The sequence below is a fragment of the Phascolarctos cinereus genome, unplaced genomic scaffold (assembly GCF_003287225.1).
Source record: "Phascolarctos cinereus isolate Bilbo 61053 unplaced genomic scaffold, phaCin_HiC Scaffold_5;HRSCAF=322, whole genome shotgun sequence".
Taxonomy (NCBI): Eukaryota; Metazoa; Chordata; class Mammalia; order Diprotodontia; family Phascolarctidae; genus Phascolarctos; species Phascolarctos cinereus.
Window position 1 is genome coordinate 101,140,664 of NW_027555958.1, and position 17,867 is coordinate 101,158,530.

The 17,867-nt window shown below is 36.9% G+C and overlaps 1 protein-coding gene across 1 annotated transcript in view; it reads right to left on the reverse strand.

Annotated features, from left to right (window-relative positions):
* Nucleotides 1-17,867, reverse strand: part of ESR1 (estrogen receptor 1) — a 306,468-nt gene that overhangs the window by 18,196 nt on the left and 270,405 nt on the right.

Here is a 17,867-nt window from a genome sequence, read left to right on the forward strand (position 1 = left end):
AAGTGATGAAGCAAGTGTTAGAATGTATGTCCTGTGACTTCAAGTGCAGTGGTCCAAGACTGATATGCTTTTCATTTGGTACACAAAGGTCCTATAACCTAAAATAATAATAATATCTAACATTTATACAGTGAACTTAATATACATTATCTGATTTGAGTCATACAACAACCCTGTGAGGTACAGTAGCTGCTATTATTATATCCATTTTACAAATGAGAAAACTGAGGTCCAGAAAAGTTAAATCTTTTGCCCAGGGTCACATGGCTAGTAGAGAGGGAGAGAGACAGAGAGAGACACAGAAAGAGAAAGAAATACAGGTATAGATGATAGAGATAGAGATAGATAAAAATAGATATAGATATATTTATATGTATATACATATGTATATAGATTTATATACATGTTATAAACATATATACATGTGTGCATACATATACGTATTAACATACATATACCTGTATGTTCATTTACACATATGTATAAGCATGTATATGCATGTATAGATCTGTTTATACATGTGTGCATTATATTTGTATGTGTGCATATAAATATTAGCATACATATATATGGCAAAATTTTAATTCAAGTCTTTCTGCTTCCAAGTCCAGCAGTCCATCCACTATCCATATCACCTTTATAAAATCTATGAGTAAGCATTTGGCAGGTGTTGGGAGACAAAGGAATTGACTGGAACTTTCTGATTCAGTTTATGGAGAAAGAGTTTTGATCAGATTTAGCCTACTGTTAAAAATAAATAAATAAATAAATAGGTCCATGCTCAGTGACCAATCCCTATTCATTTACATACATTATGGCAGGTGATGACCAAAACAATGCAGGGAGTAACTTTTCCCATCCCTAATGAGCTCTTTCATCTCTTCCTCTCCCAACCACCAAACCTTTTATGTTCAAATTCATCTCTGCTTTCTTCCTAGTAGTGTATTCCTGTGCCAAAGCTAATTCCTCCCTAAAACTTGTCCCATCCACAACCTGTTTGATTACTAGGTTTGGTTGAAGAGTTATGGTCCTCCACTTGTCCCCTCAACCTCATGCCTTCCCACCTTCTTATTGCTCATGTTCTTTTACTCTTCCCCTTTTTCTCATGCATCTTCATCCTCTCCCACTCGACTGGCTGCATCCTGTTGGTTACAAATGTGCTCATATCTCCCCATTCTAAAACAACAATAATCCAGTGTCTAGCTCTTAATAAATGCCTTTGAACTGAATTGGGGACGAATACCTGGGGACAAGTGGCACAGGGAGCATGAGAATGGAATTTTTCCATCTCCAAGCAACAGAGTGGAGGTACTGGTAGACTCTTGGATATCTGTCAGTCTTCTTTGGACAGCTTCCCCAGAATTGAAAAGGAATTCCTGATAGGGCTTCCTGGGAGTGAGACCTCTGGTACTGGAATCAGTAGTACCCCTGTTTAACCTGTAGGGTAAGAAGACCTGTCCTATTGGCTTTAGGAACAACCATCATAATAAACTCTCACCCCTTCCTATGGTACTTAGCTTAGCTTCAAACCTTTTCCCTTGTACTCTGTTTCGTTATACTCAAGTCAGGAAGAGGAAACAGTTGGCTATGTCTGAAGCCTTACAAATATGGGATAGGAGAATGCACGCAGAGCAGAGTAGTATTCTGCCTGTCAATAACTTCTCTTCCCTCCCTCCAAGGTGGGCCACAGTCAGATATGCCTGGTTTGGGTGAATTCTCTAGGTGTGTTCCCACGATTTTCCCCTCTCATTGGAAGGTACTAGCCCTTTCCCATCTCTTACTTGAGACCAGGTCTCACTCAGTATTGTCATGATTGTGGGGGGAAAGATCTTCCTGGAATGCTAATGGTGTTGATAGAAAGGGATAGGCAGATGGGGAGAAAAGAGCATCTGGGAGGGACATGACCCAACCATACTTGACCTAAGTAATACCTAGTTAACGAGAATAATTGACTAAAATAGGACTCTATATTCCTATAACTGCTGCCTTTCACAGCTAGATTCCTAGAAAAAGTCTACACCCTCTCCTTCTATTTCCTCTCCTCCTGTTTACTCCTCAACCCTTTGTAGTCTGGCTTCCAACCTCACCACTCAACTGAAACTGCTCTCTCCAATGGTACCAAAGGTCTAATTGTGAAATCTCATAACTTTTTTCTTAATATGTATCCTTCTTAGAGTCTCTGAAACTTTTAACACTGTTGAGGGCCCTCTGTTTGGAGGTTGGGTCAGAATGGGGAGAAACAAGGCATGGATGGCAATTAGAAGACTACAGCAATAATCAAAACTGACTAAAAATTCTGAGAGGTGATTAAGGCCTCAACCAAGGTGGTGGCTATGTGAATAAACAAGAGTCATCAATGACAATATACAGCAACTGATTGGATATGTGGAGTGAGAGAAGGTAAGGAATTGAAACTAATGCGAAAGATGAGAACCTGGATGGTTGGAAAGATAGAATAGAGGATAGAAAAAGAGAAGTTTGGAAGAAGGTAAGGTTTGTTGGGAAAGACAATATGTTTTATTTCAGAAATGTTGAGCTTGAGATGCATACAGGACATCCATTTTGACATGTACGGTAGTATTACCAGTAGGTAAATGGCAATACATGACTGGAGTACAAAAGAGAGTTTTTACTGGATATTTAGATTTGGGAGTAATTTGCATAGAAATTCTGCTAATAAGGTGATGAAAAGAAAATGGAGGGAGATAAGAGAAAAGGGCTGAGGACAGGGCTTTGGTGTACACCTACAAGTGGAATATGCTAGGGATGATGAACCAGCCAAAGAGACTGAGGAATCACCAGCCAGAAAGGAGAAGAGCCAAAAGAGAACAGTGTCATCGTGAAAAGCCAGGGACAAGACATTATCCATAAGGGGATGGAGGTTAATGGCATAGTCAAGAAGGCTATTGGATTTGGCAAGTAAAAGATTACTGGTAACTTTGGAGAGAGCAGCTTCAGTTGAGTAATGACATGTAGTCAGAAGCCAGATTTCAAAAGGTTGAGAAGTGGATAAGAGGAAAGGAAATGGAGACAATGTGTGCAAGCAACCTTTTTTTAAAAGTTTGGATATGAAAAGGAGGAGGGAATGGTAGGAAACAGTGAGGGTAGATATAATCTCCACTGATTATCATATCTATTTTATAGATGACAAAACTAAGGCTCAGAGATGTTATGACTTGCTCATGGTGACACAACTAATTAATGGTTAAGGTGAGATTTAAATTCAGGTCTTCCTTAGGCTAATACCAACACTCTATTCATAATACAATGCTGACTTTCTCTGCTCCTATCACACCCTAGGAGGAGTCTCATTTATTTATTTGTCCATTTATTTATTTGCACATGATATACTAACCCCAATATTGTTAGTTCAGTTGAATTCAGGATCTGCATAACTTTTTACCTTTGTCTCCCATTTTCCACCTTTATATCTGACATAGTCTATTATTCTGAGCTATTGTTTCATCATGCTTTGCTCAGAGTTGGTGTTTAATATAAGCTTTGTTGAACTGATTTTTACAAATGAGAAAACTGAGAGTCAGAGTTAAAAGTGGTTTGCCAAATGATAGCTAGATAGTGGAAAAAGCAGAATCTGAAACCAGTCCAGGGCTGTTTTACTCACATAAAATTGCTTAGAAGCTGTTGGAAGTGGTTCCTTCTATTTGTTTACTCACAATCTGAGTACTTTGTAGCCCATGGTACTGACTTGAACATTCTGAGTGCTAACATCTCATAGTACTTCCTTTCAATGGAAGTGCAAGATTTGGCACTGCTCTTTCTGACACTGGAGTTTTCTCTTGTGCAGATGAGCCTTATCCTCCCCGGGCCACAAAGCTTACTTAGTCTGTTTCTCTCTTGGTCTCTTTGTCTACCCCTCCATTCCTCCAACTATCCATTCATTCATTCATTTATGTTTCCATCCATCTATGGCAATAGTATGTTTATTACCTCCCTATCCATTTGTCTTTTCATGTTTATTTTTAAGTGACATTGTTTAAGGAACAGCCTCTGCATTTTGGAAAAAAATAGACTTTCATCACCGACTCATCAAATTCAGACATTCTCAGGAATGCCGTCCCAGTCTGGCACAAGTATAGCTTCTCAACCTCACAAGGTCATTGTGAGGATCAAGAGATAATATATGTAAAGTGCTTTGCAAACTTAAATGCTATAGAAATAGTTGAGATTATTATCAATTTGCTCTTATCAGAAGATATTTCCATGCCTCATAAATATACTTAAAATCTACCTTCTTTACTCTTGTTGAAAGCAGTCATCACATTTTTAGCTGTCTGGCAAAAAGAAGCTAACTAGTTGTGCCCCTCTAACCACCCTCAATCCCACAGAGCCATTTTAAAGAAACAATCAAAACATCCAAATTCCCAGAATGCTACAGGTACCCTGTCTGCCAGTGCTAATGAATAAAAGCAAAATAGGCTTCTGGCAATTTCCATGCTTCAGATGTTTCACCTACCCTGGATCCTTACACCATTATTCTCTCTAGCACTGTTGCCAGCCCTTAGACAGTGAGTGCCTTAAGAAATATTCAAGCAACAAAGCCAGCTTTGGCAACTTAGAAGGATGCTCAAGTTCTAAAGCAGGAGATAAAAAATCTGCATGTCATTATCCACTTTTGAACTATTGCTGACATGCTCGAGCTTTGACATATCTTGAATATTGCAGCCAAAGTGGAGAGATTTAGAAACGATCTGTTAGCTCTAGAGGAAAAGGCCCAGTGGTGGACATTAACACAGAGTGAAACCACATGGACCTCCCAAATGGAAATGATCCCAGTCTCTTGCTTTCTCTCTCCTTTCTGAACCTTTAAAGACAGCAGAATTTTTACTCGAAGTCTAAAGGCACAAGGAGGTGGGGGAAATGTATATATTACACTTGGATAGTGGGATGGTTGTGAAACTGATAAAGTACTTAATTACTCTCCATAAAAATCCTACTGTGATTCCTATTGTTGGTGTGGAGGTGACCCTAACTAGATTCTCAAAGGTTATGGCAGCATAAACTCTGGCAAGATCTTCTAAGCTACAAAGTTATGATTCTAGCACCAGATTGAGTTTGTTGTATGAAGCCCAACCAAGCTAAATATGGAGAGAATCATCGACAAGTAAGTTGGAAATTAGGTCTTTATTGTTTTCTGGCTATGGTAACCTATTAAACAACAAAAGAAAAAAAAGTCTTAAAATGACACTCTTCTACTTCACAGATTCACAGAATCTCAGAATTGGTAGTGACCTCAGAGATTATCTGGTCCAAGTAATACCTAATCAAGAATCCCTTCTATAAAACACCTGACAAGTGGTCTAGGCTTTTGGAAGACTTCTAGTGATGGGTAACTACTCATTAACATCCAAAGTCAGCAATTCTACTTTTCTGTCACCATAAATATTAGGAAGAAGTTTTTTTTTTCTCCTTACAACAAGTCTAATTCTACCACTCTGCAATGCCCACTCTTTCTTCCTGGTACTATCTTCTGGGACCAAGGAATGAAAATCTAATCCCTCCATATATCACCTACATCAAATACTTGAAATAATCTTTCATACTCCTAAGTACTCTCTCTCCTAGTTCAAATATCCCCAGTTCCTTCAAACAATCCTTGTATAAGATATGTATAATGTGAACTTGAGGCACTTTGTCATCCTGGTCACTTTCTCTGACTCTCATCAGCTTTTCAGTGTCCTTCCTAAAATGTGGTTACCTGAATGGAACATAATGCTTCAGATGTGGGCTGACCAGAATAGGTCATAATAGAATTATTCCCTTCCTGTTTTGTACATTATATGTCTTTTAATTCTGTTTAAAATTTCACTAGGTTGTTTTTGTTGAGTTATCACGTTCTTTACTTATTTTGAGCTTCCAGTGCAGTGATACCACCAGATCTTTTTCAGATCAACTCCCATCTAACAATGTCTCCCAATCTCATCCTTGTAAAGCTGATTTGTTGAAACTAAGTGTAATTCCTTACATTTACTCTTATTCAAATTCATCTAGCCCAACTCCCTTATCTTACAAATAAAGAAAATTAGACCCACAGAGATTGAGGAGTTTGCTCAAAAGTCAGGTTGGCCCAACATTTGAAATCATCAAGAAATTGTAAATCCTATCATTTAATGTTTTAGCTATCTTTCTTTGCTTTGTGGCTAGGTGGCTTTGTGCCACCTAGAAATCTGATAAGCATGTCACCTATCCCTCTATCTAAATCACTGGTAAAACTAGTAAATAGTACCAGACCAGGGTCATTTCTCTGATCCTCTGCTTAGAAACCTTTTTCCATGATGACATTGAGCCACCAGTGATTTTTCATTGGGCCAAGCTCTTCGGCTAGTTCTGAATCCAACTAACTGTATCATTACCTAGCCCACTTTCTCTGTCTAATCCAAAATAATAGCATGAAAGCCATCTAGGCAAATATCTCCATTCCTCTAAACTATAGTACTCAACAAGAGATGTCACAAAAGGAAATGAGGTTAGTTAGTCTGTTATGACTCAAAGCCAATGGTAAAGTGGTGGGAAAGGGATCAGTGGGCACTAAAAATCATACAGTTCAATGAATATTAACTTCTTATTTGGTACAACCAATGTGACATTGTTTCCAAAGACAAAAACAGTGAAATATTAATGGAACAATTGAACCACATCAATATGGACATTCTTGTGATAAATGAAACCAGGAAATTAAAGGAGGTTTCAGCAAAGTGGAAGGGTGACTAATAGATTCTTCACTAGGAGGCTAAAAAAAGGAATGGGTAGTATCTGTTTTATGGTGCACATTAGGTCAAAATGTTTTCGTATTTCATAGGACATTGGTCATCTCATCTTATGGTGTACATGATGAGCAAAAATAAAAAGATGACTATGAAGATCTCTGTGGCTTATATGTCAACTTCTGTTGCAGAAGGTAAAGAGATAAAGACCTTCTATGAAGAACTTGATGAAGTCGTCTAAATCAAAGCTGATAAACTGTGATTCTGACATTCTAAGGTGGGCACAGGAAAGGGTAACAGAAAGTGTGTTGGACAATATGGTTCAAGTATTAGAAATGAAAGAGATAAAACCCTTAACAATCTGGATTCAGCCTTCATTTCCAGGCTTATTCAACATTCTGTCTATTAACATATTCTATGTTCCAACCAAATTAGCCTACTTTATAATATGATATAATATTATATCATGTTATATTCTATTGACCTCATATACAACATTCCACAGTCCACTTCTGAGCTTTTCCACAGGTTTGTCCTCCAATCTTGTAATTCACTTCATCTCCTCCAAAACCTCTTACAATCAGTCTCCAGTTCCCTCTGGAGCTCAGCGCCAGTGTTTAACTCCATCAATAGCCTGACCTGATTCTTTGGTTGCTAGAGTATTCCTCCCACCAAAATTACCTTGTATTTAAATATACTTCATATTTGCATGTGTGTGTGTGTGTGTGTGTGTGTGTGTGTGTGTCCCTCAAAATTCATAAAATTAAATAAGTGTAAACAAAATTTAAGTCCCAAAGCTTAAAACTACACTAAGAATTTTGGGTTATCAGATATATATATTTTTTTCTATTTATGTTTTTCACCATCAGTGGCTTTTTAATAGATCATGTTGATGCTGTTGCCATTGTAGATAGCATGATCTTCTTAACTTTATTCTTTCATTTTATTTGACTTTGATTTTTACTTTTGTGCATTAACTAACATCAATGGTTTGATTGTGCATGGTAACTAATTCTGATATGATTTCCACATAAGGAACCAGTTGCTACCTAAGCATTAAAGAAAGGTCAATTTCCTCTATATGCATGTCTGTGCATATGTGTGTGTGTGTGTGTGTGCGTGTGTTTTCTGAAGTAATGCATATTCCTTACATGCAGGGACTAAGTCATTTTCTTTCCTTTTTTTTTTTAAACTCTAGCATCTAGAATACTGACTGGCACAGTGTTTAATAAATGCTTGCTGATTTATTATAGACTATACCAAAACTTCATGCTCTACATATTTAAAAAAATATGTTGGAAAGTTCTGAGCATAACAGGCACTAAATTACATCACCCTCACCCCACCCCACCCCAGCACTCACATACACACACACACACACACACACACACACACACGCACACGCACATAGAAGAAATTGACCTTTCTGTAATGCTTAGGTAGCAACTGGTTCCTTATGTGGAAATCATATCAGAATTAGTTACATGCACAATCAGACCATTGATGTTAGTTAATGCACAAAAGTAAAAATCAAAGTCAAATAAAATGAAAGAATAAAGTAAAGAAGATCATGCTATCTACAATGGCAACAGCATCAACATAACCTATTAAAAAGCCACTGATGGTGGAAAACATAAATAGAAAAAGTATATATAGATATATCTGATAACCCAAAATTCTTGGCATAGTTTTAAGCTTTGGGACTTAAATTTTGTTTACACTTATTTAATTTTATGAATTTTGAGGAACCTATTTTCAATTTTAACAACACAGGCACACTAGCAATATTCATTGTATGTACAACAATTTCTGGATGTCATTTTCTCAGACCAATGGATTGATAGAGGAGGTCCTCCTGCTTGGTTAGCTCAATCACCTGATCTATCTCCATTAGGCTTTTTCTTGTACTGTCGTGTCAATACTGTTGTGAATGCATCAAAACCCCGTTCTTGGGATGATCTGAAGGCTAGGATTCACAAATGCAATCTTTTCAATCACTGAGCAGCAACTGATGAAAAATTTTACAAAGTTCAAAAATTGACAAGCGAGAGGGATGTAATAATATAAGATGATGTTTATATGTAACTTTAAATAAGCAACAATATTTTAATATTAACTAACTTTTCAATTTTTTTTTGTAAATTTGTGGTATTTATACATTGGCAGTTATTAAAATATAAGGCTGTACTAAGACTTTTGGGACATCCTGACAATAATTCTGATTATCATTATTTTCATGGGAGATTAACGTATGTGAGAAGTGTCACTAATTGTTGTTCAGTATTTTTCAGTTGTGTCCAACTTTTCAGGACCCCATTTTAGGTTTTTGTGGCAAAGGTATTAGAGTAGTTTACACTTCCTTCTCCCAGCTCATTTTACAAATTAAGGAAACTGAGGCAAGCAGGGGTAAGTGACTTGCACATGGTCACACAGCTAGTAAGTATCTGAAGCTGGATTTGAACTTGGAAAGATGAGTCTTCCTGACTCCAGCTCCAGCACTCTATTTACTGAGCCACCTAGCTGCTGCTAGCTGGTATTACTAGACTAGGGTTCAAATCCCACCTCAGATACCTGTTAGCTCTGTGACCTTAGGGAAATTCTTAGTCCTCTCAGAACTTTAGCTTCCCCATCTTCAAAATGGGTATAATATTACTTGTACTACCTACCTCATTTGTTGTAAGATATGTTTGCAAACTTTATAACTCTATGTAAATGTGTTATTATTGTGTAAAGCAGCCAAGAAAATAAGCACACCAAAAGAATACAGAAAAAGCCTTAGCCAGCAAACACTAGTTCTTGCCAAGTTTAGAAACAGCCAACGACAGTATTGATTTAGAATACAAACTCATTTGTAAAACGTTATGGAGAAGGATGGCATAAGATTAAAGTATCATCAGTTTAAAAAAAACAACAAAAATCAGTAAGAAGGAGCAGAAGGAAAAGAGACCAAAAAATGAGGGAAAAAATAGCAGATGATATTATAAAGCAAGAAAAAGGATATCAGTAACTACTATCCCACAGCAAGACATCCTCATAAAAGATTTTTTAACCACTATCTTGGAGAATGCCCTGTACAGGATTTTGGTGCTACTTTAATTAAGGGGTATTCCTCAACCTACAGGGCATTTAACGTTGAAAGATATGTTTGAATTGCAAAAGGAATGCTGGGGTCTAGGCAGTGGTTGTTTTAGACATGGATAGTAAATATCTGAGCAAGATAAAGGCTGTTGGGAAGTTGTCTAATCAAGAGGGAGTTCTACAAAACTCTTTGAAAGATCTTTGAGATCTCTACCAGGATATTTCCCCATCCCTCAAGCAGCTAGGTGGCTCAGTGGATAGAGTGCTTGGCCTGGAGTTAAGAAGATCCGAGTTCAAACCTGGGCTCAGACACTTATTAGCTGTGTGATCCTGTTCAAGTTACTTAACCCTGTTTGCCTCAGTTTCCTTATCTATAAAATGAACTGGAGAAGGAAATGGCAAGCCACACTAATATCTTTGCCAAGAAAACCCCAAATGGTGTCACAAAGCATCACACGTGACTTAAATGAATGAACAGCAAATTTCCCCATATATTACTCTTTATATCTACTAATCTGCCTCCTTGGCTTCTTTCTCTAGATACCTTCCACTTGACATAATATATGCCTAAACTAAATAGACATAGAGCAATCATATATACTTCAAAGTTTACCAAGTATTTTACAAGGATCTTGGGACCTGACCTTTGACATTACAATAGGAATGCCAGAAAAAGCATCTAGCCCCTTTCCCTCCCCGCCCCCCGCCAAGTGCTTCTAATGCTTTTCTGAGACCCACAGAAGCTTCAAAACAATTTTCTAGTTACTGGGAGTAAATAAGAGTTGAGAAGGCACACAGAAAGCTATTTATTTATACCAATCCTCAGTAGGTCATGCTGACCAGGTAAGAAGCCTATAGCTTCTACCTGAGGCAGGGAAGAGCTAAGAGGAGTGCATTGGCACTAATTCTATTAGTAATGATGTCTGAGAATCTTCAATTAGGAAAGATGAGGAAACAAAGTCTTATCACTTCCTTAAAGGCACTTTTTCCTTTTCTGGTAGGCAGAAGCCCCAAAGTAAATTAAATACAGAGCTAAATATGTGCCGTCTAGCTAGCCCTGAGGCATATGGCTCAGATAGTCTCATTCTAAGAAAATATTGACACCTGAAAAGAGCAGTGGCAAGAAGAAGTAATGGAGATGGATTGTTAGCTTGATGAAAGCTAAGGAACTAGGCAGGGTGCAAAGCTGCACTTGAGGACCTAGAGGGTCACTTGTGGCCTCAAGGCTACAGGTTCCCCACCCCACAGAGTAAGCATTAAAGGGTAACTGGAGAGAAAAATGGATGGAGCCATATTTCTTCCTCATTGAATCCAAGTAGTTTATGACTCCAGTATTAAATTGAGGACTTTCCATGCATGCATCTCTGAAAAAAAAACCTTCATATACTATTAAAACAACCCTGCCACATCAGATATCATGTTCTTATCTGATAAAATTTTAGGCCTACATTTTTTGCCTCTGTAGTCATAATAATAATAATAGCAATAACATTTATATTGTACTTACTTTGTGCCAGGCATTGTGCTAAGTACTTTATAATTATTAACTCATGCCGTCCTCACAAAAACCCTGGGAGATAGGTGTTATCATTTTACAGAAGGAAAAATTGAGGCAAATAGAGATTAAATGATTTGTCCACAGTAACCCAGCTAATATGTGTCTGAGTCTGCATTTGAACTCAGTACATTACCCATTGTGCCACTTAGCTGACAGAAGTGAAAAGGTGGAGAATATTTTTAAGTCTGACTACTTCTACCAAACATCTTTGTTCAGTCATTTTCAGTCATATCCAACTCTTTGTGACCCCATTTAGGTTTTCTTGGCAAAGATGCTGGAGGAGTTTGCCATTTCCTTCTCCCAGCTTGTTTTACAGATGAGGAAACTGAGGCAAACAAGGTTAAGTGACTTGCCCAGGGTGACACAGCTGGTAAATGTTTGAGGCCAGATTTGAACTCAGGAAAATGAATCTTCCTGACCCCAGGTCCAGCACTCTTATCTACTACATTACCTTTTTTTTTTTTTAGCTTGAGATGATCTAAGGCCATATGTGTAATTTATTTCTGAAATGTTTTCCCCTCCCCAAAAGCCAATAATACTAGATTTTTTCTCATAGGAACCATGATCTAGAGACTACTCAATCATCTCTTGGTTTGCTAATCTTTCATTTCAGAACACTAGATGACTTATAAATAAACCATGAGTTTAAAGGACAAAAAGACAAGACCAGAGCCATCTGAATAGTTCAGTTTTCTGTTATCCAAAAACACATATCCAAATATTTCTACGTGATACAGAGAAATTGCCATGCCATTCAGGAATTGATTTGTTTATCCTCTGAATGGGTTGGTGGATGAGTAAAGAAAGAAGGAGCTGGGGGGAAGATTTCAACACTTGGGTTTCCTTGCAACTCTTCACCTGAAATGTGAAGCAGCCACCTTTGAACCCAGCCTTAAGTCTAGAAGATGAGCTATTGCCGAATTGTTGTTTTTGTTCATCGGAGCTCTAGGCTCTCTTTTAAGTCATCTTAAAGCTATAGAGATTCAAATCAGAGATTAGTTCTGTTACCACAATGCAACACTGGGACGTGATCATGCTGTTCAGCCCGGCACCATTACTTATCCCCTGAAATCCTCCTTGCACAGATTGTTTGCAAAACCATATGCTTCTGATTCAGTGACATTTATATTTGTAATAATTTTTCATGAAAGCAATTGAATGTTCTAAGAGCCAAATAATACATTTTTTTAAACTCCAATTGACTCAGAAGACACATCTCCATATTGGTCTCATTTGCTAATGAAGTGAGCTGATAATCCTGAAAAGACACCTAAATGTTCTTGCCCATCACTGCCACTACTACCACCTTTAAGCAGCAGCAATTTATCTAATAATAAATCTTAGCTTGTTATTTTCTGTTCAAGCACATGGTTGAAATCTGTCATACATAAAGGAATTTTGCCTTATGATCTTAATGGGCAAAACAATTAAATTAACATGGACAAATCCTGTCCAAATGCTTCTCTGCATGACTTAAGCAAAGTGGGAGGGAAATCCTCTTTCTTTGGCCTTCCTTGGTTTCTTCATGGCTAGCTGAGACATTTGGAAATTTGAGTCATTTCTACAGAAGATAAATAGTTGGAAGGCAGCTACCAATTGCACAACTTGGTGCATCTGAAGAGTATTTATCTGGATCCAGCATAAAGCCATTGAATGGTGTTTCCTATTTCTACGTGGAAAGGAAAACCAAATTGTTTCCCTTCTAGCTCTTTCTTAAACTCCTACATAAGCATTTGCCTGTTCTTTTCCCTTCCCTAAGAAGAAGGGTAGAAAATTTAAATTTGACCCAACTGAATAAAACCCCTTCACTTTGCACTAGTGGGGGTCTGTTTATGTTAACTGATTATAATCAATAAGTAATAGTTGGTGATGAAAGAGACAGGCAGGTCCTCCTCTAATGGTCCTTATATCCTTTGTATTCACTTCTAGGGCCACATTATCCCAGGACTCTTGTTTTTTTTTTTTGTTGCATGGATATAGTAAGGATAATAATGTTCCCTTGTTATGCCTAAGATAATAATAAAAAATAAGTCCCATGTCCTAAAGATAAGTGGGGACCAAGATAACAAATTTTCTTAAGATACGTCTGCTGTAGCAATACAACTATCCAAGACAACTCTGAAGGACTTATGACAAAAAATGCTATCCATCCCCAGAGAAAGAACTGATAGTGTCTGAATACAGATTGAAGCATATGTTTTTTATTTTACTTTATTTTTCTTGAGGTTGTTTTTGTCTATGTTTTCTTTCACAACATGACTATTATGGATGTGTTTTGCATGACTATACATGTATAACCTACATTGAATTGCTTGCCTTCTCAATGCAGAGGGGGCAGGGTGTGAGGGAGGAAGGAAGAGAATTTGGAACTCAAAGTTTTAAAAATGAATGTTAAAATTGTTTTTATATGTAACTGAGGAAAATAATATAGTAAATAAAAAATAACAAAAGTAAAAAAAAAAAAGATAGGTCTCCTGTAACATTAGCTATAACTTTTTAAACAAATTAAAAGAAGTATCACATAGACTGACTGGTGGTGACTAGCTCCTCTCAATCCACCCTGAGCACAGAATCGTGCAGGAGGTAGGATTGAGGTATTTAACACAGACCCCAAGAAGAACTTCCAACCAAAAAGTTTGTGAAATAGTAAAATGCATTGTCAAAGAAAGGTTATTAAAGATATTAAAGAGATATTAAAGAAAAACTTTAGATGTTCTTTCCCCTAGATTCTAGAACTGACAAGTTTGGAGGGGAGGGGAGAATATCTGCATGACCTCTCAATCTCATTTCCATTCTTATAACTACTAATATTTTATTGATTGTTGAATCTATAAAAATAGAGGTATATGGTGAAATTATATACAAAGGAGTAGTATTGTTGAAGTGATATCATCACAGTTACTTTTCTCATAATACCACTGCCATCTGTAATGCTGTTAACACTTCAAAAATGTTCAGGCACTTGGCAGTACTATGGAGTAACATTTTTTTTTTAATTTTGAGTTCCAAATTCTCTTCTCTCTCCTGCCCCTCCCCCATCCATTAAGAAGACACGAAATGTGATATCAATTATAGATGTGAAATCATGCAAAATATATTTCTGTATTTGCCATTTGGGGAAAAAAGCAAGAAAAAAGTGCAAAAAAAATTATACTTCAATAATTACTTAGACTCCATCAGTTCTCTCTCTGGAGGTAGATAGGATTTTTCATCATAAGTCTTCAGAATTGTCTTGGATCATTGTATTGATCAAAAAAGCTAAGGCATTCACTGTTGACCATTGTACAACATTGCTATTAATGCGTACAGTATTGTCCTGGCTGTGCTTACTTCACTTTGTATCAATTTATGTAAGTTTTCCCAGGTTTTTCTCAAACCATTCTGCTCATCATTTCTTATAGCACAATAGTATACCATTGAGATTATATACCATAACTTGTTTAGTCATTATCCAATTGATGGGCATCTCCCCCTTTTCCAATTCTTTGACACTACAAAAAGAGCTGCTATAATTTTTTTTGTTATGTATAGATCCATTTTTTTCCTTGATTTATTTGGGATATAGACCTAGGAGTGGTCTGTCTAGGGGTATGCATGGTTTTATAACCCTTTGCACATAGTTTCAAATTGTTTTCCAGAATGATTGGATCAGTTCACAACTCTACCAACTGTGCATTAGCATCCTAATTTTCCCACATCCCCTACAATATGTGTCATTTTCCTTCTCTGTCATATTAGCCAATCTGATAGATGTGAGGTGTACCTCAGAGTTGTTTTAATTTGCATTTCTCTAATCGACAGTGATTTGAAGCATTTTTTCACACGACTATAGTTAGCTTTGATTTCTTCTGAAAACTGTTTATATCCTCTGAGCATTTACCAGTGGGGGGGGGATGACTCATATTTCTATAAATTAGTCTCATTTTCCTATGTATTTGAGAAACAAGGCCTTTATTAAAGAAACTTGCCGTAACAATATGTTCTCAGTTTTTTGCTTTCCTTCTAATCTTGGCTATATTGGGTTTGTTTGTGTAAAACCTTTTTAATTTCATGTTATAAAAATTATTCATTTTAGTTCTGAGATCCTCTCTATCTCTTATTTGGTCATAAAATTTTCCCTTATCTGTAGATCTGACTGGCAAAATTTTCCATGCTCCCTTAATTTGCTTATGATGTCACCCTTTATGACTAAGTCATGTACCCATTCTGACCTTATCCTGGTATACAGTATGCAGTGTTGGTCTACAGATAATTTCTGTCAAACTGTTTTAATGTTTTCTTAGCAATTTTTGTCAAATAATGAGTTCTTGTCCCAAAAGCTTGGATCTTTGGGTTTATCAAATACTAGATTATTTTGGTTATTTATCCTGTGTATTGTGTACCTATCTATTCCACTGATCTACTACTGTATTTCTTCACCAGTACCAGATTGTTTTGATGACTACTGCTTTGTAATATAGCTCAGAATCTGGTATGGCTTTTTCACATTTTTTTTCATTGATTCCCTTGATATTTTTGACCTTTTGTTCTTTCACATGAATTTGTCTTGAAAATACCCCTAAACAGTATCACAAGGAAGGTAAATAAGTGAAGTTAACAAGAAAAGCCTAAGAAATGAAGCTAATTATTTTAGGTTTATAGGATACTATTTATAATTTTTTTTAAAAAAGAAAGACTGATGTTTGAGCAAAATACAAAGGGAGACCATGAAGGAAAATAAAGAAACTAAGGGACTCAATATTTCAGTGGAATTTATAATTTCATTCAAGATATTCAGAGAAATGTTGACCAACACAGAGCCATGGGAAGACCCATAGGACATGCCATTAGAATCACACATTTCCAAAGCCAAATGATAGGGCATAAAGTCTCACCTGTGAAGAAGCTGACTGATTTTGCTTTCTGAGTTTCTGAGGTCCCTTGCTTTTGCTTTTGCTGAAATTGTTAGTTGCAGGTTTAGAAGAACCTGCAAATGGTCATAGCCAATGGCTTACTGAGATTGTCACTGAGTAGTGTACCTTTGGACCCCAGCTGCACACCAGTAATATGGTGTTTTGATTCTATCAGCATTTGTTTTGTTTTGAGTTGTTATGGGAAAATGAATCAAATATTATATCTATAACCTTAAAGACTTTTAACCATCATATTTGGAAGCAGACACGGACACTGCTTGATCTTTATTGAGGGGCACATAAAGCTTCTTCTTAGACCATTACTGATCAGAACTCAAAATTTAAAAAAAATGTTAAAAAGAAGTAAAAAGAAGTTATTTAATTATTTCAAAAAAGATCATTACTGAATTAGAACCACCCAAATCCCAAGGGCAACCTGAAGATCCAAGCTATCCTATCCTAAATAAAGCTTAAGGACATATGCACTTTTAGTCGTTTAAACTATAAGCTTCTTTTTTCTTTCCTTTTGTAAAAAAAAGTCATTATAAAAATCATATCAAGGAAGAACTGGCGCCGAGGTAATAAAACACGATCCCTGTGAACATTGCTTAAGGACTCAAATGCAGACACTACGTTATGACCACCACAGCACTCGTAAAACTTGAAATATTCATAAACCATTGGTGGAAAGCAAATGGCCCCTCTAACAGGGTGACTTAGAAATGACTAACAGTAGAACCTTCATGATTTGTGTGCAAGTGATTTTATGTATGTTTTGGCAGCATAATAACCTTATAAAGATTCCCCTTTCATGCTTCTGCCTCTGAAAACTGCTCACAGACTGATAAAACAGCACAACAACATACTCTCTTGCTATCTAATATAATCTTCACTAAAAAGGAAATTTATTTTGAATCTACACTTTGCTTTTGTATTCAGAGTAAAATCTAGGGGTGAATGGAAGGATATCACTTGGGTGAAATCACTTGATCTGTCAGGACATCACTAAGAGGGTTGGGAAAATAACACCTAAAATGCAGACACAAAGCAGAAGCTGGGAGAAATTGTGACTCAAGGTGGCTTGAAAATTAATTAAAAATTAATCGACTAGTCACCAACTCCCTGAGGGAGAAGTTAGACTGAGAAAAAAAGTTGAGGTTTGTGTGCAATGGAGCTACTGTAGAGGAAGGGAGGAAACAGAGGATGGGAAAGTCAGGTTCTTTGCTTCCTCCTCTGCCTTCTGTTGCCCACTGGTAACTACTCCCGGGAACCACAGTTTCAAAAATGTGGAGATAGGTTGCCTGTGAGGCTGAGAGTCATAACAGCAACAGAGACTTTGGAGTCTCTGTTGCCAATAAAATAAGCTTTCAGACCTAGCTTGGTAATGATTTTGATGTTATAGAAAATACTTTAGGCTATTTTTATGTACCATTTTGGTAGCTTTAGAAAATGTATGTTCTGTTCTGGTTTGGAGTGATTTGCTGCTTGTTTTTGGGTGGGGAATCTCATAAAAAGTAATATTTAGTTTCAGTTAAGATCAGGGTTGAGGAAAACAGTGCAGTTCATTCTGGGTTTTGGCTCATGGCTCAGTTCCATTCAGTTCTGAAGTAACCGATT